Below are 23,704 nucleotides of genomic sequence, written 5' to 3'. Positions count from 1 at the left end.
GGGCTCATGAGACACAACTCTTATTATATTGCTTGGGTGATCTATTGGTGGCCGGCCCTCTCCTTTCTTCCTCTCCCTTTGCTCTCTTTTCCTTTGTGGTGGTGGTGGCCGAATATTGCAAGGAGGAGAAGTTCTCTTTTGGGTGGTGTTCATCTTGGAGGTTCGTCGCCTACACGACATCCAAGGCGAGGCGAGGAATACGGCAAAAGATTTTGAGGTCATTAGCATACAAAAAGAAGGTATAATTAGCAATTGTTTTCCGCATCATGCTAGTTTTCTTTTTGTAAGAATTCTAAATACAAGAGGCAATTAGATCTAGTTTTTCGAAATAGTTTTTCGAGTTTGTGTTTTTCTTCTTTTTCGAACTTGTGTTTCGATTGTTCTTTTTAGTTGACCTAGAGTTATTTAAGGAAAAAAATATTAGCTTTCCTTAAAAGGCTTTGCCTAGGCGGTGGTGGTTGCTCCCATATCCAAGAAGGCCATGTGCCTCGCCATGCAGTCTTGGAAGCCAATTTTGGAAATTAATATTTATGGAATTAATAATCTAGGTAGGTTTGAATCAATAGTGTTAAGTTCCGCTTGCGATTCAAATCTAAACCATTAAGAACAGATAAGTTAAATTTGGAATCAATGATGTTAAGTTCCGTCTGGGATTCCTAATTTAACTTCTAAAGAACACAATAGGTTATTTAAGGAAAGGTTTGACACTTGTACAAAAAAAATTTTGTACAGTGGAACCGGTACGTTTTCCTAGGATTAACCAACAATTGGTATCAGAGCTAGGGTTTGCCTCTGTGTATTTTTAGAATTCAAATAGGTTATGCACATGTCATGCATAATTTAGGCAGGAAAATAGTAGGATGTGCTAACTTTTTGGTTGCAGGCTCCAACTATTATGGCTTATTGTTATTATGTGTGATTGGACCCTTGGACATGTCAAGGGCATTATTTGTGTGCATGATTGTATGTATAAAATACAGCAGGAGCTGTATTATTTTTAGAATTTTATTTTTTCGATCTAGATTACATGTACATTCCCTCGAGGAATATAGGGTCGATATATGTAAAAAAATTTTCTTGTCGCGAATCGGATTCTTGCAAGGCGTGGTACATTTGAAGCACCAGAGGCGCAGCGGAATAAGAAGCAAGATGGATGCGACAACTCGACCCGATGGCAGCAGCTAGGGTTGGAGCATACCGAAGACAGTAAAGGAAAAGGCCATAATAGTTGGAAAATTAATTTCCAAATTTATTGCTTTTATTTACTGTGATATTTATATGCATGTGATGTATGCTAGCATAGGTTAAAATCCTCATTTATAAATAACTAAGTGGGAGAGGGATTTTAATAAATCCCATGGTCTCCATTACTGGTTTGTAAGTGATGCAACAAGCTTGCGTGTTGGCTCTGAGTGCCTCCCTCCACAACGGATGGGTTTGTTGCGGATCACTAGATCAAACTTCCTTTTATGAATGCTTATAGGAAATTATTTAGGAATGTGTGATCTTCTCCAACTGAAGGGGCACAATCTTATTTAATGGACTTAGTATCAAGTAATGGTATACACTTAGACACATTCAATAGTATCCTCCCCAACGGAGTCACTGCTATTGTATTGTGTGACCAAAGTAAAACCAACTATTAATTTTATTTGTCATAAAGTTAGGATGACAAGATAATAAAATTAATGGGTCACACCCTCCTCTTACAAATGTTGAATTTGTATACGTCCACACTAACGTGGCATGCAATATTCACGGTGATTTGAGGTGTTGGTTAATTTAAAATAGTATTGTTTGAGGAATCAATATTATTCTAAATTTTGAGTCTTGACCAAAGTTTTTTTTGTGATTCTTAGGATGACTTTCAACCCACTAGCCATTATACTGAAAGAGAACAAACTTACTGGTCCCAATTATATTGATTGGAAAAGAAACCTGGACATTGTTCTTACTGCTGAAAGCTATAAGTTTGTGCTAACTGAGGCTTGCCCTGAAGCACATGACGGTGACTCTACCCCAGAGGAGATTGAGTATCATAAGAAATGGGTAAAAGCTGATGAGATGGCGCGTTGTTACATTTTGGCATCTATGTCAAATGTATTGCAACATCAGCATCAAGATTTACCAACAGCTTATGATATAATGAACAATCTCAAAGAACTCTTTGGGCACCAGAGTCGGACTGCTAGGCAAGAGGCAATGAGGAAGTTAATGACAGCCACCATGTCTGAGGGGACACCCGTAAGGGATCATATCCTCAAAATGATGGCTTATCTGAATGAAATAGAAGTCCTTGGAGGAGAAATCGATGGGGAAACCCAGGTCGATATAATTCTCCAAACGCTACCCAGAAGTTTTGAGCAGTTCCGCCTGAACTATAACATGAACAAAAGAGAGTATACGTTGGCGGAACTTCTGACAGAACTACAGGCAGCAGAGGGAATATTTCGTCAAAGTTCTCAGATTCACTATGCTGAAAATGGTTCAACTTCTAAGCCGAAAGGCAAGAAGAAGAAGAAACAGGTCTTTTCAGCAAAGAAGGTGAATAAACCTCATTGTACAGGACAGAAAGCTGGAATGAAGATGTCGAAGGGTAAGTGCTTCATCTGCAAGCAGTCTGGACATTGGAAAGCGGACTGTCCTCATAGGAATCAGAACAATAAAGGTATATCTCATACTCTAGTAGTTGAAACATGTTTAGCGGTGTTATCTACCAGCACCTGGTGTGTAGATACGGGTGCCACTGATCATGTCTGCAATTCTTTGCAGGGGTTCCAGGAAACCCGACGATTAACTGAAGGAGAGATTACCGTCTACATGGGCAATGCTACTAAGGTGGCAGCTGTTGCAGTGGGAGACATCTGCTTATCTTTTGATAGGAATAGAAATTTGATTTTAAGAAATTGTCTTTATGTACCCAGTTTTAGAAAGAATTTAATTTCAGTTTCTAAACTGTATTTGGATGGATATTCAGTCTCTTTTAGTAACAATGTCGTTATAAAGAGAAATAAGGTGATTATCTGTTTTGGTGCATTGGTTGGCAATTTATACACTTTAAATCCAATTTCTCCCACAAAGTAAAATATGGAAATTAATAACACATCTTCTAACTCTAATAAGAAGAAAGAACCTTCGGAAATGAACCAAACATATCTTTGGCATCTAAGGCTTGGACATATTAACTTAAGTAGGATTCAAAGGCTTGTAGCCGATGGACTCTTGGGTTCATTAGAGTTGGAAAACTTTCCAACATGCGAATCCTGCTTAGAAGGTAAAATGACCAAGAGACCTATTAAGGCCAAGGGGTATAGAGCCAAAGATGCGTTAGAACTGGTTCATTCTGATTTATGTGGTCCCATGTCTATCCAGGCAAGAGGTGGTTATGAATACTTCATCTCCTTTATAGACGATTATTCAAGATACGGATACATTTACCTGATGCGCCGCAAGTCTGAATGCTTTGACAAGTTCAAAGAATATAGGGTTGATGTGGAGAAACGTCTTGGTAAAAGTATCAAGACACTACGGTCTGACCGTGGTGGTGAATACCTCTTTGGAGAGTTTAGGAATTACTTATCAGTCTGGGATTCAATCCCAATTGATCGCACTGGTACACCCCAGTAGAATGGTGTGGCAGAACGAAGGATTAGGACTCTTATGGAAATGGTTAAATCGATGATGAGTTATTCAGAATTACCAAATTCGTTTTGGGGATATGCTTTAGAAACAGCAGTATACATTCTGAATATAGTACCTTCAAAAACAGTTCCTTCTACTCCCATGGAATTATGGAATGGGCGTAAGCCTAGTCTGAATCATATCCGGATATGGGGTAGTCCAGCACATGTGCTGAAAGGAGATACTGACAAGTTGGAATCACGTACAGAAGTTTGTCTGTTTGTGGGATATCCAAAGGGAACGAAAGGTGGTTTGTTTTATAATCCTAAAAATCAGAAGATCATTGTTAGCACCAATGCTCGATTTTTAGAAGAAGATTATGTAATGAACCATAAGCCCATGAGTGAAATAGTTCTAGAAGAAATTAGAGAGGACACGTTAACCAACAGTTCAAGATGAAGTACCACAAGAGACTGCAACACGTGTCACACATGATACACAACCACAGACGGTGCCTCGTCGTAGTGGGAGGGTTGTGAGGCAACCTGAGAGATTCATGTTTTTGGGAGAGTCTTCGGATTTCATCCCAGGTAAACATGAACCTGATCCCCGGACATATGATGAAGCACTCCAAGATATAGATGCAGTATCTTGGCAAAAGGCAATGAATTCCGAAATAGAATCTATGTATTCTAATAAGGTCTGGGAGCTAGTAGAACCACCTGATGGTGTAAAAGCCGTTGGATGCAAGTGGATCTACAAAAGGAAAAGAGGGACAGATGGGAAGGTAGAAACCTTCAAAGCAAGGCTTGTTGCGAAAGGGTATACTCAAAAAGAGGGAATCGACTATGAGGAGACTTTTTCGCCGGTAGTCATGCTTAAGTCTATCCGGATACTCTTATCTATTGCTGCTCATATGGATTATGAGATTTGGCAAATGTATGTCAAGACAGCTTTCCTTAATGGAAGTCTTGAAGAAAACATCCATATAAAACAACCAGAAGGGTTCATTGAAAAAGGCAAAGAGCATCTAGTGTGCAAGCTTAATCGGTCCATTTACGGATTGAAGCAAGCTTCAAGATCTTGGAACATCCGGTTTAACGAAGTAATCCAGTCATATGGATTTATACAGTGTCCGGATGAGTCTTGTGTATACAAGAAGTGTAACAGAAACGTGGTGGTATTTCTTGTACTATACGTAGATGATATTTTGTTAATTGGTAACAATGTCAAGGTATTATCAGACGTAAGGGTATGGTTGTCCAAACAATTTGATATGAAGGACTTAGGAGAATGTGCACACATTCTTGGGATTAAAGTAATAAGGGATCGCAAGAAAAGAATGTTGTGTCTATCCCAAGCTTCATATATAGATACGATCCTTGCTCGTTTTAGCATGCAGAACTCCAAGAAAGGTTTTTTACCTTTCAGGCATGGAGTAGCCTTATCTAAAGAGATGTCTCCGAAGACGTCAAAGGAGATTGAGGACATGAAGGCAGTTCCATATGTATCGGCCGTAGGAAGCCTTATGTATGCAATGCTGTGTACGAGACCTGATATCTGTTTTGCCGTGGGCATGGTTAGCAGATATCAGAGTAACCCTGGACAAGGACATTGGACTGCTGTAAAGCATATATTAAAGTACCTGAGAAGGACTAGAGATTATATGCTAGTTTACCAAGCAGACGATTTGCTCCCTGTGGGTTACACGGATTCGGATTTCCAATCAGATAGGGGTAATAGTAAGTCTACGTCAGGCTATGTGTTTACTCTAGGAGGTGGAGCCATTGCATGGAGGAGTGTTAAGCAGAAATGCGTCTCGGACTCGACCATGGAAGCTGAGTATGTGACAGCCAAAGAAGCTGTATGGCTCAGGAACTTTCTAATGGATTTAGATGTGATTCCTGGTTTGCCCAAGATCATCACAATTTATTGTGATAATAGCGGTGCAGTTGCAAACTCGAAGGAACCACGAGCTCATAAGGTAAGTAAACATATAGAGCGCAAGTACCACCTGACACGAGACATCGTCAAGCGAGGAGAAGTTGTCGTCGCCAAGATTGCATCAGAAGATAACCTAGCAGATCCTTTCACAAAGGCCCTTCCGGCGAAAGCTTTTGATCGGCATATGGAGGGGATGGGAATCAGATGTAAGGCAACAGATGTGGCAGCATAGACTTTTAGTATAAGTGGGAGATTGTTAGAGTGTATACTAAAAGCCTAGCTTTTGTAAACATTTATTTGCTAAAATAAAATAATCACATTGGTCAATATCTACATTTATTTATTAAATGTAATTGTTCAATTAATTTATATAGTAGACAACATGAAGTGTGGTGTCACACTTAGAAGATCATGCTGTCGGTTCTCTATAAATTATAAACAGTTACTCGCGACTAAGATAGAAAGGAACAAACTATCAGTATAGTCGTAGTGTAATTAAGTATTAGTTTATCTTAACTAATAAATTACACTAATACACTTTAAGTGTATTGAGTAGGATCATTTAGGTAAGTTCTTTTTGTACTGACTTAGTAAAAGAACTAAACCTTAGTTATTATGGAAGTGTGTGCTCTTAATCCTAATATAATAATAAGCACATATATTTAATATTTATTTCTTTGATTTATCAAAGGGTGAGGTTTAGCTCGATAAATCAATATGCCCGATAAGTTGGGAAATGATATTACTTATAGTGTGTGTTGTTGATTATAGAAGGAATCTGTGCCCTAGTTATCTAGGTTGAGAATGTCCCCAAGAGGAGCTCATAAGATTGCCATGTTAAACCCTGCAGGTGGACTTAGTCCAACATGACAATGAAGTTGAGTGGTATTACTCTTGGAGCTAGATATTAATTAAGTGAGTTGTCAGTAATTTACTTAATTAGTGGACATTCGTAATCTTAAACACAGGGAGATTAACACACTCATGATAAGAAGGAGCCCATAATGTAATTTGGGATTGGTGCGGTAGTGCGGTAATAACTCTTTAGTGGAATGAGTTGTTATCGATGAACTTGAGTTGTGTGTTCGGGGCGAACACGGGATACTTAAGCTCATCGGAAGGCCAAAACCAATTTCTCCTCTAGATCCCTGTCGTAGCCTCATTATAGCCTCAAGTCCATCCAAATATAAGGCTCTTCTTGGTGTCCAAGAAGGGGGCCGGACCATTGCTTGGTGACCAAGCAATGGCCGGCCACATCCTCTTGAAGGGGCCGGCCCTATAGCTTGGTGACCAAGCTTGTAGGGGCCGGCCACAATAATTCAAAGAGGGAGGGTTGTTTTGAATTTTTTAAAATCTTCTCTTTGTAAAAAACTATAAGTTTTAAAAGAGAGATTTTAATTTTTAAAACTTTCCTAATTTGAATTTGGCCACATGTTTTAATAGAGAGTTTTAAAAGTTTTAAAACTTTCCTTTTTTAACCATCCTCATGGTTTAAGGAAAAAAGGGAGATAAGTTTTAAAATTAAAATTTTCTATCATCATGTTAAAAAAGGAAATTTTATAAGAGAGTTTTTAAATTTTAAAACATGGTTTTAATTTTTAGAAACTTTTCTTTTTTAACTCCTACTTTAGGAAAGAGAGTTTGTAAAATTTTATAAGAATTTTTCTTGTAAAATTTTATAAAGATTATTTTTATTTCTTTCTCTTGTGGGGGCCGGCCAACCTTGCTTGGTGCCCAAGCAAGGTGGCCGACCATTGTAAAATAATTAAAAAAAACATCACCAATTAAATTTGGTGATTGATTCAATCAAGATAAAAGAAAAAGAAAATAAAAAGGGAAAAGGAAAATTATTAAAATCTTTCCTTATTTGCCTTGGGCAAGTAATATAAAAGAAGGGGTGAGGGGGCTTCATGAGACACAACTCTTATTATATTGCTTGGGTGATCTATTGGTGGCCGGCCCTCTCCTTTCTTCCTCTCCCTTTGCTCTCTTTTCCTTTGTGGTGGTGGTGGCCGAATATTGCAAGGAGGAGAAGTTCTCTTTTGGGTGGTGTTCATCTTGGAGGTTCGTCGCCCACACGACGTCCAAGGCGAGGCGAGGAATATGGCAAAAGATCTTGAGGTCATTAGCATACAAAAATAAGGTATAATTAGCAATTGTTTTCCGCATCATGCTAGTTTTCTTTTTGTAAGAATTCTAAATACAAGAGGCAATTAGATCTAGTTTTTCGAAATAGTTTTTCGAGTTTGTGTTTTTCTTCTTTTTCGAACTTGTGTTTCGATTGTTCTTTTTGATTGACCTAAAGTTATTTAAGGAAACAAATATTAGCTTTCCTTAAAAGGCTTTGCCTAGGCGGTGGTGGTTGCTCCCATATCCAAGAAGGCCATGTGCCTCGCCATGCAGTCCTGGAAGCCAATTTTGGAAATTAATATTTATGGAATTAATAATCTAGGTAGGTTTGAATCAATAGTGTTAAGTTCCGCTTGCGATTCAAATCTAAACCATTAAGAATAGATAAGTTAAATTTGGAATCAATGATGTTAAGTTCCGTCTGCGATTCCTAATTTAACTTCTAAAGAACACAATAGGTTATTTAAGGAAAGGTTCGACACTTGTACAAAAAAAATTTTGTACAGTGAAATCGGTACGTTTTCCTAGGATTAACCAACAAATCTGTGATAAGATGCCCGAAAGGCATATGTATCGTCTGCTGCACGGGCTGGGTAAAATGAATGATGCAATGAAAGATGTTCAGAGCGATGTTGATGTCAAGGGAATGACGAATGGCATAGAGGGCAAACATGTGAGGAGGTCGCAGAGCGGCTAAGGCACGAGAAATAATAGGGAAAAGGCAGTTGATGATCACTTTAAACAAGACGTTGTTTTCAGCCGACAACTCAAGTGAAGAAAATTTTGTGATTTGAGCATTTGGTCCATCCGGACGAGGACGACCAAAAAGAAACTGATACATGGATGCAATGCTAATATGCTCAAAAGGTGGAGGCAGCTCATCTGGAAGAGTGGGATAAAAGATAAAATCATTGTTGGATGGTAGACAGTTAAGGAAAGATCGCAAAATCTCATAGGAGAAGTCCAAGCTCCGTTTCGCAATACGAGTGCGATAATTTACACCATCAGAAGTGTGTAAATTATTATAAAATTCAGAGACAATACTTACATTGACATCCCTCTCACAAGTCAACAAAGAGTCAAGTTTATAATGCTTGAACCGATTATAGGTATCAAAACAAGATGTCTTATAGTATTGCAAATCAACTGATCTAGGGGTTATAAGTTTGAAGGTGTTTTTGCTAAAGGCTTGTTGCATAGCAGCATTTGGAAATCTCGAATCAGTAGGAGGTTGAGGACGTGAGGAAGGTACAGACGATCCTTCTTCCGATTCACGAACCTTTTGTTTCTTTCTGTGGGATAGAAAAAAACACAAGAGATGGCACACGGTTTGGCAGTGCAACAGGGAAGGATATGCAAAAATGCAAGGGCAATGCAGATAATGCAATGCATGAGGTATAATGCAATGCACAAAAACACACAAGACACATATAGAGTAGGTCAAATATAGGAGCAAAAACCCAAAAAAATAAGAGGAGAGCAAAGAAATTTACTTAGGGTTAGGGTTTTGAGTCCGCATGTTGCGTGAGGATGCGGAGACGAGGGAAAAAAACTACCTAGTACGTCGAGAGAGAAGAGCAAAACCGGAAGAGAAGTGGAAGAGCTCCCCTTCGCCGGAGAAACCCGTCGGAGTGAACGAGCGAGGCAGACGGAAGAATCGCTTGGAAAATCGCCTAGGGCAAGACAACGTCGAGAGAGAGAAAGGAAGATATGAGAATAAGTGGATCGATTCGAATTTAGGGTTTAAGACAGGTTTTAAGTTCTCAATCGATCGACCGATCGATTAAGAACAAGTGAATCGATCGGTCGATCGATTCACGATGCTTCTGTGAGAATCTGAACAGGCGTCTCAATCGATCCAACGATCGATTCAAATGGGATGAATCGATCCATTGATCGATAGGAATGGTCTGAATCGATCTATTGATCGATTCAGATGCCTTTTGGAAAAACTCGAGTACGCGTTCTGTGGTTAAACAAAAGTGTGTCGTAATCGATCCATTGATTGATTCAGATGCTCTCTGGAGTGAAATGTGAACCTCCCAATCGATCGACCGATCGATTGGGAAGTCTGATATTTCTACATTTCTGAAAACCTTTCAGATCCAAGTTTTGGAAATGAACAAATAATAGTATATTCCTCTAAAAATCATGAAATTTGGTGTAAACACTATTTATGTCTCATATTATCAAGGAAAAATAAAGATTGACAAAAAGCGACACTCCCTAGACAAGATTTACACAAAATCGAAAAGTGTCAAAAACTTTAATACTTTGAGTAAGTATGTATCCAATTGTTCAATGATAACTCTCATTTAATACCAACCTTCAATCAAGGTGTCAAACAAAGGTTTTATACATACTGTAAATTTGAAATTTCTAATCATAATCGTAGGGCAAAGTGCACATGATTTGTGCACCTGCTTTCTCTATGATTAGACAAATGAATGTTTCATATGAAAACCACTTTTCTTGACCAAAATGATGCATCATAACAAGCATCATGACCAAGATAAATGTCCCTAATCTCTCACCCCATCTAAATCATAGTAAGAGGACAAACCTATGTTCTTGTGAGAGGCAATTTTAAGATGAATAGAACTTAAAAAACTTTACCTATAAAGTGATCATGGAGGATGTGATTTAATCAATACAACACATTTCCAATTCCCTTCTAAGAAAGCTAAATTCAACTTCGGGAAGAGGTTTAGTGAAGATATCGGCTAAGTTTGATTTGGATCCAACATAATTTAAGATGATATCACCTCAAGTTACATGATCACGAATAAAATGATATTTAACCTCTATGTGTTTCGTTCTTAAATGATGAACGGGATTTTTGGTCAAGTTAATTATACTCACATTATCACAAAGAACTTGAACATTGGTATAAGTAAGTTTATAGTCCTCTAGAGTATGAGTCATCCTCAATAATTGTGATACACACTCTCCCATGGCAATATATTCCGCTTCGGTTGTGGATAGAGCTACACAATGTTGTTTTCTACTTGACCAACTTACTAAAGAAGATCCTAGAAATTGACAACTACCACTAGTACTTTTGCGATCCAATTTGCATCCAGCATAATCGGAATCGGTATAGCCCACTAGGTCAAAAGTTTCGGTTCTAGGATACCAAAGAACAACATTTTGAGTCCCCTTGAGATAACGAAGAATTCGCTTAACGGCAACCAAATGTGACTCCTTGGCACAAGATTGATACCGTGCACATATACCTACGGCAAAAAGTATGTCGGGTCTACTAGCCGTAAGATAAAGAAGACTCCCTATAGCACTACGATACATCTTGGAGTCAACTTCTTTCCCCTCAACGTCTTTATCCAATTTAGTACTAGTGGCCATGGGAGTAGATATTTCCTTTGCATTTTCCATTCCAAATTTCTTAAATAGCTCTTTAACATATTTAGATTGATGAATGTAAATGCCTTCTCTTGTTTGCTTAATTTGTAACCCTAGAAAAAATGTCAATTCACCAACCAGACTCATTTCAAATTCACTCTCCATGTGATTAATGAATTCATTTAAATAATCTTTATTTGTAGAACCACAAATTATGTCATCTACATATACTTGAGCCACAAACATATCATTACCATTATTTTTCAAGAATAAAGTGGCATCAATTTTTCCTTTATGAAACCCTTTTGATACTAGAAATGTTGACAATCGTTCATACCAAGCCCGAGGAGCTTGTTTTAGCCCATATAAGACCTTTTTAAGTTTATATACATGATTTGGACACTCCAAATTTTTAAACCCCGGTGGTTGCTCAACATATACCTTTTCTTTTATAACACCATTCAAAAATGCTGATTTTACATCCATTTGGTACAATTTGAACCCCTTGTGGACGGTAAATGCCAACATCATCCTAATTGACTCCAATCTTGCTACGGGTGCATAAGTTTCATCATAGTCTAACCCTTCTACTTGATTGAAACCCCTAGCAACCAATCTAGCTTTGTTTCTCACAACTATCCCCTTATCATCAAGTTTGTTTCTAAAAACCCATTTTGTATCAATAATCGATTTGTTTGTAGGCCAGGAACTAAATCTCAAACTTGACTTCTCTCAAATTGAGATAACTCATCTTGCATTGCTAAAATCCAATCGGGATCAAACAAGGCATCATCAATGGTTTTTGGTTCTATTTGAGATATCAAGGCGACTTGGCTTCTTTCATTTCTAAAGTAAGATCGAGTTCTCACTCCTTGAGTGATGTCTCCTACTACTTGATCTAAGGGATGATTTACATGAATCCTAGTAGGTCGTGATTCTTGATTTATTATAGTTTCGGGTTCAAGTGGCAAAGATTCATTCTTCTCACCATCACTTTCTTGACCTTGATGATCTACTCCATCCAATGTTAACTTCTCTAACTCAAAGCACATTTCTTCATTGTTTGTTCTTATAGAGTTCAAAGAAGGATTTTCTTCAAAGACAACATTTAGTGATTCTTCAACTAATTTTGATCTTTTGTTGTAAATTCGGTACGCCTTGCTATGACTTGAGTAACCTACAAGGATCCCCTCATCCGCCTTAGCGGAAAACTTTCCCAAGTGATCTTTGGTGTTTAGAATATAGACCTTACACCCAAACACTCTAAGATGCTTAATTATAGGTGATTTACCAAACCACAACTCATGATGCGTTTTTCCTAGAAACCTATGTATTAATGTTTGATTTTGCATATAACATGTCGTATTAATTGCTTCGGCCCATAGGAAACTATGAAGTGAATATTCATTTAACATGCTCCGAGCGGCCTCTTGCAAAACCTATTTTTCCTCTCAATAACTCCATTTTGTTGAGGAGTCCTAGGGGTGAAAAATTCATGTTTATATCCTTTTTCTATACAAAAATTTGTGAATATATCATTTTCAAACTCACCTCCATGATCACTTCTTATCTTGTTTATCTTATGAGCCTTTTCATTTTCTACTCTATTACAAAAAGCAATCAAGGTATCTAGAGTTTGATCCTTATGTTTCAAGAAAAACACCAATGTATATCTAGTGTAATCATCCACAATCACAAAGCAATATCTACTACCATTTAAAGAAATATATTTACTACTATCAAATAAATCCATGTGAATGAGCTCCAAAGCATTTGAGGTACTTACAACATTTTTTACCTTTATGAGTAGCTTTGGTTTGCTTACCCATTTGACATGCATCACATATTTTGTCTTTTTGAAACTTTAATTTTGGCAATCCTTGCACCAACTCCTTCTTTGAAAGGTTTTTGATATTCTTCATGTTGGTGTGAGCGAGTCTCCGGTGCCAAAGCCACGTCTCCTCTTCTTTGGACATGAGACACTTAGCAAACACATTAGTAGCACCAAATAGTTCAACTTGATAAATATTCTCTCTTCTATGGCCTATGAGAATATTGGTGTTTAGTTCACTATGCTTGATTAGGCATTGAGATAAGTTGAACTCAACTCCATAACCCGAATCACATAGTTGACTAACACTTAAAAGATTAAAAACCATGCCTTTCACTAATAACACATTTTTTATTATAAATGTTTCCAAAATTCTAATATCTCCAATTCCTATAACTTTTAATTCACCACTATTACCAAAAGAAACGGTACCTTTACTTTGGTGTCTAAATGATGAGAATTTTGAAGAGTCCCCCGTCATATGCTTAGAACATCCACTATCTACGAACCATGTTGTTGGATGCTCCCCCTTAGCGCGTGCCTGTTTAAACATGATAAACCAAATGTTTTGGTACCCAAACCTTGGGTCCGGTAGCATCAATAACAAATTGCTTGGGTACCCAAGCTTAAACAAACTTCACTCTTGAAGCATGATTTCTACTAATTAGAGACATGAATTTAACTTCCTTATCTTGTGATTTAAAACCTAGTCCCGCTTTGTTGTACACACCCCTTTGAGCTCCTAGAATCATGTCTAAATACTTTGAGCTTGAAGTAAATTTTTCTAGAGCACATCTAAGATCATCAACTTGTAATTTCAACGATACATTTTCCTTTTTAAGATCATCAAAATCATTTTTGTCATTTTCATGAAGCATGCAAGTTTCACATGACACAATTTCATTTTTAAGTGATTTCAAGATATTTTGCAATTTCTTAACCTTCCCTTTTGATTTAGCTAGTGCGTTGGTTAAGCATGCAATGGTGGCATACATCTTATCAAGCTTGGGAGAAATTACCTCGTCATCACTAGATGATGACTCACTTGAAAACTCCACATCCTCTTCATGACTATCTTCATCTTCACTATCTTCAACATAGCTTAAGGCCATGAGAGCCATGTGCTTTGAGCTCTTCCTTTCATCTTCTTCCGATGAGCTTGATGATGAGTCATCCCATGTGGCTTTCAAAGCCTTCTGCTTTTTCTTGATCTTTTCTTCTTGCTTCTTCAACTTTGGACACTCCGTTTTGTAGTGCCCCTTTTTCTTGCGTTCATAGCAAATAACATCATTCTTAGTCTTAGAATCCACAAGAGATTTACCTTTTCTCTATTCATCATTGAAAATTTTCTTGACATCCTTTTTGTCAAACTTCCTTGAATGTCTCATCATTCTTCGAACAAAATTTGTCATTTCACTAGATGATAGCTCTTCATCACTATCACTATCACTATTTTGTTCAGAGTCGGAAGATGACTCCTTCTTCTCCTTTTTCTTTTCCTTGTGCTTCTTTTTTGCTCTTTTCACCTGCAACCAAAGCTATACCTTTCTCTTTATGGCTTGTGTTAGCTTGCTCATGTAATTCAAGTTCACAAAACAATTCATCCAACTTTACTATTGACAAATCCCTTGATACCTTATAGGCATCCACCATGGATGACCATAATGAATTTCTTGGGAAGGATTTTAAAGCATACCTTATGAGGTCTCGGTTCTCTACACTCTCTCCAACTGAATGAAGACCGTTTAGGAGTTCCTTGAACCTCCCATGTAGTGAGCTTACCGTTTCTCCCTCTTTCATTGTGAAATTTTGGAGTTGGTTTATCAAGAGATCTCTCTTTGCAATTCTTGAATCCTTGGTGCCTTCATTTAGCTCAATGAGCTTGTCCCATAAATCCTTGGCACTCTTGAAAGGTCCAACATTGTTGAGTTGTTCCGAGCTTAATCCACATTGGAGAGTCACAATCGCCTTTGCATTTGCTTGAGCCTTCATTTTTTGTTCAACAGTCCACCTTGATGATTCAAGCATTCTTCCATTTTCGGTTGGCGTCGTGAATCCCTCCGTGATTGAGAACCACATGTCAATCTCCGTCATAAGATAGTGTTCCATGCGGCTCTTCCAATACGCGAAATTACTGCCTTCATAGAATGGTGATCGTGAAGTGCTATGCCCCTCCTTCAAAGACATCTTGTAGCTCTTTAATTTGTGCTTTCTTGGTGATGAATCCTCAAAAGCAAACCAATACTCTGATACCACTTGTTAGGATCGGTTGAGCTAGAGGGGGGGGGGGGTGAATGGCTCACTTCGTTTTCTTGATCAACTTGATTTTGCGCAGCAGAAACTCAAAGGCAATGCTAACTCGGATATTTACTTGGTATCCACCTCCCCAAAGAGGTGACTAGTCCAAGGATCCACACCACTCACACTCTTCCACTATCAAAAACCCTCCTTCTCGGAATCACACCGAAGGTGGAGAAACCTTACACAGTTACAACTCTCCCTCTCCAAAGTAAAGAATCACACTCACCACAATGAAGAAGAAAAGAAATATTACAGACTTTAGTAAAGGCTTCTTCGTCGCTGCGTGAGATTTGAGAAGGTAGCGAGAGGGAGATTCCAAACTTGAGCACCTTTTTGAGATCTTGAGTACTTGAGAGATTTTAGACCTTGGAGAGCAATGGAATTGTATTTCTGTGTTTTCTTGTTTCTTTTCTTTTTCTTCCATGCCTTTAAACGTTGAGAAAACTAGCCGTTTCTCACGTAGCCATCGCCGTGAATCGATCGGAGTCATATTTGGATCGATTCATAAGTATTCGTTGGAAACCATCGCGTCACGATCAACGGCTTAGATTGATTCACTTGAGTTTGAATTGATCGGTACAATTCTTGAATCGATTAAGATCACTGCTAGTGAGTTCGCAGCTTTGTGAATCGATCACTTGATCGATTGAGTAACCTCAATCGATCGGCTGATCGATCCAAGGGAAATCTGTGCTTCACACAGAGGCTTCCTGGATCGATTGCTCGATTGATTGGATTGCCCCAATCGATCGGCCGATCGATCCAGAAGCATTCTGTGAGTTGCACAGAAGCTTCCTGAATCGATCGTTGGATCAATTGGTTTTCTCCAATCGATCAGCTGAGCGATCCAGAAGCATTCTGTGCTTCGCACAGAAGCTTCCTGGATCAATCGCTCGATCGATTGGTTTTCCCCAATCGATCTGCTGATCGATCCAGAAGCACTCTGTGCTTCACACAGATCCTTCCCAATCGATCAACCGATCGATTGACTTCCTTCCAATTGATCGACTGATCGATCCAGAGGCATTCTGCCTCACAGTCGTGTCTAAATCATTTTTCCAATCGATTTCTGATACGTGAGGGATCATGCATCCAGCTTTATGACCTGCAGGAACTTCTCTTGCCAAGAATCCGGTCCTCGACCTTCTTGGACTTCTCTTGCCTTGCATCCGGTCTTCTGACCTACAAGGATTCTTTTGCCAAGAATCCGGTCCTCGACCTTCTTGGACTTCTCTTGCCTTGCATCCGGTCTTCCGACCTGCAAGAACTTCTCCTGCAAACTCACACTGTATGTTAGATCTAACGTATTAACCTAAACTTAAATAATTGTCAACACATTGAAACTTCCAGGGCATGATTGCACCAACAAGGTGGTCCGGGCGCCCGGAAGGGATCCGGGCGCCCGGGAGGTAACTTTTATCCTGAACGCATCGTCGCCACGTGGAGCTCGCTGGTTGGACCTGCCACGTCTCGCCAGGGCGCCCGGAAGGGATCTGGGGCGCCCCGAGCCTCATATAAAAGAAGGGGCAGAGGTGGAGCTTCAACAACAACTCAGAACTCTCTTCTCTACTGTGCTCCTGCGACGCCTTGAGGCTACTCTGACAAAGCGCTGTCTTCAGTTTACTTCTTTTCAGTTTGTCGGTATTAATTTTCTTTATTAGCATTCCTGTAATTCTTAATTGTAATATTCTTCGAATTGCTAGTGAATTGCCCAATCAAAGCACCCTTGTGTGCGGGCCTTGGAGTAGGAGTCGCCAAAGGCTCCGAACCAAGTAAAATTGGTTCTTGTGTTAGCATTGCATTGTCTTAATTTTTCCACTGCGTTTAACTCTCTTATCGACGAACGGTTTTCGATATTCACCCCCCCTCTATCGAACGTCTACGATCCAACATATATGGCAGCTTAGTCTTTTAGTATAAGTGGGAGATTGTTGGAGTGTATACTAAAAGCCTAGCTTTTGTAAACATTTATTTTTGAAATAAAAGAATCACATTGGTCAATATCTGTATTTATTTATTAAATATAATTGTTCAATTAATTTATATAGTAAATAACATGGAGTGTGGTGTCACACTCAGAAGATCATGTTGTCGGTTCTCTATAAATTATAAATAAGTTGCTCACGACTAAGATGGAAAGGAACAAACCATCAGAATAGTTGTAGTATAATTAAGTATTAGTTTATCTTGACTAATAAATTACACTGATACACTTTAAGTGTATTGAGTAGGACCATTTAGGTTAGTTCTTTTTGTACTGACTTAGTAAAAGAACTAGACCTTAGTTATTATGGAAGTGTATGCTCTTAATCATAATATAATAACAAGCACATATATTTAATATTTATTTCTTTGACTTATCAAAGGGTGAGATTTAGATCGATAAATTAATATGCCCGATAAGTTGGGAAATGATATTACTTATAGTGTGTGTTGTTGATTATAGAAGAATCTGTGTCCTAGTTATCTAGGTTGAGAATGTCCCCAAGAGGAGCTCATAAGGATTGCCATGTTAAATCCTACAGGTGGACTTAGTCCGACATGATAATGAAGTTGAGTGGTACTACTATTGGAAGCTAGATATTAATTAAATGAGTTGTCAGTAACTTATTTAATTAATGGACATTTGTTATCTTAAACACAGGGAGACTAACACACTCATGATAAGAAGGAGTCCATAATGTAATTTGGGATTGGTGCAGTAGTGCGATAATAACTCTCTAGTGGAATGAGTTATTATCGATGAACTTGAGTTGTGTGTTCGGGGCGAGCACGGGATACTCAAGCTCATCGGAAGGCCAAAACCAATTTCTCCTCTAGGTCCCTGTCGTAGCCTCATTATAGCCTCAAGTCCATCCAAATGTAAGGCTCTTCTTGGTGTCCAAGAAGTGGGTCGGTCCAATGCTTGGTGACCAAGCAAGGGCCGACCAAGAATAATTCAAATAGGAGGGGTGTTTTGAATTTTTAAAATCTTCTTTTTGAAGAAAACTATGAGTTTTAAAAGAGAAATTTTAAATTTAAAAACTTTCCTTATTTGAATTAGGTCACATGTTTTAAAAGAGAATTTAAAAGTTTTTAAAACTTTCCTTTTTTAACCATCTTCATGGTTGAGAAAAAAAGGAAGAGAAGTTTTAAAATTTAAAATTTCTATCATCATGTTAAAAAAGGAAATTTTATAAGAGAAGTTTTAAATTTTAAAACATGGTTTTAATTTTTAGAACTTTTCTTTTTTTAACTTCTACTTTAGGAAAGAGAGCTTGTAAATTTTATAAGAAGATTTATTCTTGTAAAATTTTTAAAAAATATATTTCTTTTTCTCTTGATGAGGTGGCCGGCCACCTTGCTTGGTGCCCAAGCAAGGGGCCGGCCATAATTAAAATAAAATCATCATCAATTAATTTTAGTGATTGATTCAATCAAGAGGAAAGAAAGAAAAATTAAAAGGGAAAAGGAAAATTAGAGGAAGATTTTAATTTTTGTAAAAATTCTTCTCTTATTTGTCTTGGGCAACTAATATAAAAGAAGGGGTGAGGGGGCTTCATGAGACACAATTCTTATTCTCTTGCTTGGAGACCCTCTTGGTGTGGCCGACCCTCTCCCTTCTCTTTTCCCTTTTGCTCTCTTCTCCTTGGTGGTGGTGGTGGCCGGATTTTAGAAAAAGAGAAAGAAGCTTTTGGGTGGTGTTCATCTTGGAAGATCGTCGCCCACATGACGTCCAAGGCGAGGCGAGGAATACGGCAAAAGATCTCGAGGTCATTAGCTTACAAAGAGAAGGTATAGCTAGTAATTTTCTTCCGCATCATACTAGTTTTTTTTTGTAAAGAATTCTAAATACAAGAGACAATTAGATCTAGTTTTTCGAATTTATTATTCGAGTTTGTGTTTTCTTCTTTTTCGAATTTGTGATTCGATTGTTCTTTTTGGTTAACCTAGAGTTATTTAAGGAAATTAAATATTAGCTTTCCTTAAAAGACTTTGACTAGGCGGTGGTGGTTGCTCCCATATCCAAGAAGGTCATGTGTCTCACCATGCAGTCCTGGAAGCTAATTTTGAAAATTAATATTTAATAGAATTAATAACATAGGTAGATTTGAATCAATAGTGTTAAGTTCCGCTTGCGATTCAAATCTAAACCATTAAGAACAGATAAGTTAAATTTGGAATCAATGATGTTAAGTTCCGTCTGCGATTCCTAATTTAACTTCTAAAAAACATAATAGGTTATTTAAGGAAAGGTTCGACACTTGTACAAAAAATTTTTGTACAGTGAAATCGGTACGTTTTCCTATGACTAACCAACACCATGCACATACAAGACTACACATTTTTACTGTTCTACTTTTCGCTCGGATAATATGTTAATTTGAGCATAAGAGGACCTTCTCTACGGACCCTTTCCTTGGTTTTTGACACCGACGTTATGTTTCTCATTTGAGTGTGTGCGGAGAGAATTTTTCACCCCCATTCATAGCCCCCCTCTGCTGGTAAAGAGTTTTCATTTGGTCAATATCACCATCATCTATTCAACGTGCTATCTCCAACTTCCAGATGGAATCAGTATAGGATCTGTTTAGTTGATTTTAGCACTGACCTGTCGACCACATTTTGCTTCTTTCATTCTCATATAACTAAATTTCTATTTGGCAATCAATGATATGCTTAGCTGGAACGTCCACCAAATGGTGACGCTGATCAATTTGTATTAGAACATTCAACAAGCAGGTAACTTCAGTCCTAGTAAAATAGTCCTTTCTTCTAACAATCTACTCCTCTATCCGACTTGATAATAGGATTTTCTATAAGTTTGTTTTATCTTTTATATTCAATCATAATTATAATTGTTTCCCATGGTTATTTCTAGAAATTCTGAATCACCTCCTCTTGAATTCCACCTATTTTTACTACTACTTTAATTGCTTGAACCTGTCTGGAATCTAAGTCAGACGAAGGTCGACTGAGATGATGTTGATGTTGACGGAGAGGTAACATTGACACACCTAGCATATGTGCACCGGAAAGACGGACCCCCACGTAGAATTCAGGGACAGTGATGACGAAATCGGCGGTACTTAGACTCTGCGCGCACTCGGACAAGCACACAGAGCGTTAAAGGCCAAAAACCAGAGAAAAAGTCCCTGGCGCAGACCCTCTGATGCTCAAGTCAGGTATTTTTTTTTTTCCAGAAGAACAGTGTACGAAGAAAAAAAGAATTGTAGAAAACGAGTGTGAATGTGCACGTACCTGCTTAAGGGAGAGGATCTCCCTTTTTATATGGCGATGCATACCTCTAGAGCCTAACTAATGTCAGAGAATGTAGGGTGTCAGGGTTTGTCGGGTGAGAGAGGACATGTGGCGCCCTCCTATTAGTTGAAAGAAGGTTCCATTCTTAGGAAATGATAGACCACTGGAATATTCTCTAGAGAATGACAGTTGTTCTCTGACAGAAGGTTATGATGCTCCACCCGGGCTAAGATGAACGCCGCTCAGGCTGACCACTTAGTTGTGCTAGAATGATGGAACCTTGGTGAAGAGAATGAGATACAGTAGGTCGCTCGGGTGTTGTCTTAGTCGGTGGCGGAGATGATAGCTTTCATGATCTGATCGTCGGGGGTTGGTCGGGAGCTGTCTTAGCCAAGTACCCAAACATTTATAAAGTCAGATCTTATCGCCTATTCTGATTGTACTCGATCGGAAATTATGCGACTGCTAACGCCCCGACCGGGAATTATGCGACTGCTAACGCGGGACGGTTCAACCCCCTTCCTTCCTTGATTGTTGACTCTCACGTACTCTTTAATTGTTGGCTGCGACGTCCTCTTGACTTCTGACTGTCATATTACCTTGTTTTACTCGATAATTATGGTGTCCACATATTAGGCTTGGCTTACTCGGAGAAGAAACAAGGGAAGAACATCTCCATTTTCCATTATGAATAATTTTATGATCATTGAACTCTTTAAATTTCAATTCAAAATTCATGAAAAATAATAGTTTGCAACATAATTCAAAATAATATTTCAAATTTGATATTAGTTCCCTAATTATCAATAGTGTTTTAGGAGGTTCCTTCACTTTTAAGTAGGTGCAATGCCCTTTTTACCCAACTTTGAATAGTTTTTTTTTTTTAAATATGCATTTGTAAGAAATTTGCAGAATATGCTGGATTATTTCATTACTGGACAAGTAATCTGCAAATATGTTCTCTTTATAACTGACAATGATTGACCGGTTCGGGTTCTTGATTCTTTATTTCCTCCGCTCTTGCTTGTTCTTTTATGCTTATAGCACCAGTTAATGAAGGGAAAGTAGCATCTATGATGCTTGGTAGGTTATGATTTTATCGTGTGTTGTGAAGCACGAGCAACTGCAATCTTATGCCAATGAGAGCCCATGTTTAGTTAATTCTATTGATCTGGATGATGGGTCATCCTGCTCCAGTGGCGTAATATTTTTTTCTTAACTTGAAGCCCCAATCTTTCTGATTTTTGCTATGCAACTGCTGTGATAATTAGAGTTGACTTGTTTTTTTGTGTTATTTCTTGACTATTCTTTGTGTAGGTCTTTGTTGAGAGATGCAAGTATCTTGAGGAAAATAAATGTCTGGGAGTATGTGTCATTACGCTGCCAACCTCTACCTTTAGGTGTTCTCATAAGAACTCGAATCACTTAACTGCAGTTTCTGTGAGATAATCAAGACTCTTTCATATGCCCACAGTTTTTCCTTTTTTTTTTTTGAAAGCAAATTAGAATACTAATTCTGATCACATTCTTTTTGCAGTTCAACTTTGGGCTTCTTCCTCCACCGGCAGTCAGTGACAACGCCCTCACAGAACCTTGCTTGTCAATAAGCCCGAGTGCTAGCCGCCGCAAAGATCTTGGTACCAACAAGTTTAAACAATGTCCTACAGTTTAAATGAAGATGTTTAAATTGCAACCAAACATGATTCTCCTTAAATTCTATTTCACTTCGCAGTGAAGATTTTATTTGTACAGATGTATATTTTACCTTCTCTTTTTTTTCCCCTAGTTCCAAATGTAACTTTCATGTTCCAGGAATGCATCCAGGGTTTTTGAAAGCGCTTGAATTAACAGTGGATCAAATATATCTATGGTAACTGGCTCTTCAACCAATTATCTAGTGATTTCTTAAAATTGTTTGGTATAAAAACTCAGCAAATAAAATTGTAATTTAGCACGAAAAGTTTATTATACAACTTTTTGCAATTTACTTGGTTCAAACAGTGAGTTGATGGAGCTTTGAGTCACTAGCCCAACTATAAGATAAATTAGATAGCATCAAATATCTTTTATATTATATCAATAGAAACACTCAAATATATTTTAACATAGCACAAAGGAGCTACTTTGCATATTAATCTGTTGCTCAAAAAATGTTCTGGGTTGAGAGTGAAATTGGCATAATACAACACAGCCGTTCCAAAAGAAAAGCATAATGCATCATTAATAACTATGGGTCAGATGTGCTGTTCTAGTTGACAACATAGGTGGCTACCCCCTACTTTGCGTTGGCTTGTTGCATTTGAAAAATATGTGTTTAACTATATGATTTTATTTGATGGACATGTGTTGGGTTTTCATTGTTGGTTTTAAATTAACTTAAGATGTATTATAATAATGGAAAATTTTAATTAACAATAATTGCAATAGACAATGTATTATCATGCATTCATTAATTTTGAAAACAAGCTGTCCAATATTCTCTCATGGTTTTTTACTCATAATATAAGGATGTAACAATTTTAATAGATTCAAAGCGATAGATTTAATAGAGAAATTAGATGGAGAGTACTTTTATGATAAATAAAAAAATGTGTACGGTGCTCAAAAGTCACACTTTCTATTTTTGCCAAACTGAATGGTCACAGAATTTCCAATTAAAGGGTGTTTTGACACATTTACACGAGTCAATCCAACATAGGTGGGCGCCGATCTATCACTCTCTTAACTGTCCACTTGTCCCTATTAATTTCACAAGTTCATGCACTTGGCTTGTCACATCGTCTGATGGAACGTCACTTATTTAATGCCTCAACCAACCAAGCAATTTGAATTGGATAAAAATGAAACAGCCCACCTATTATCTGAATTGTTAAGTATATTTTTTTAAAAAAAATTAAAGGAATGTTCTATGAATATTTCTCTTTATTTTAACATTATTATAATAATTATAGAATAATTTATCAAAATCTAGTATCTATATATTATTTTTTTATTAACTTAATTACTAATTTATCTTAACACATTCTTAATAAATATCTATCTACTCTTTCAAATTAGTTAGACCTAAAATAAATCATTTATGATAGTAAATTATACGGTATTAATATTGTTGGTGCAGTTAGTACAAATGATCAAACTTAGATTTTGAATAATGACAAATGGATTAAAATTAAATGTTGTATTGTCTAACCTTGTTATCAAGTGCACAGGATATGACGGGTCTAGAGGATCTGACACTAAGCTGAAATACAGCTAGGTATGTTGTGTAGGATCGAA

General features: G+C 37.7%; 1 pseudogene; it reads left to right on the top strand.

The window, feature by feature from the left end:
* Window positions 1–21,421: 21,421 nt before the first annotated feature.
* On the top strand, window positions 21,422–22,100 carry LOC121999535 (annotated as a pseudogene).
* The last annotated feature ends 1,604 nt before the right edge of the window (window positions 22,101–23,704 follow it).

The sequence above is a fragment of the Zingiber officinale genome, chromosome 7A (assembly GCF_018446385.1).
Source record: "Zingiber officinale cultivar Zhangliang chromosome 7A, Zo_v1.1, whole genome shotgun sequence".
Lineage (NCBI taxonomy): Eukaryota > Viridiplantae > Streptophyta > Magnoliopsida > Zingiberales > Zingiberaceae > Zingiber > Zingiber officinale.
Note: the sequence above shows the minus strand (reverse complement) of the source record. Positions and strands in the feature narration are given on the sequence as shown.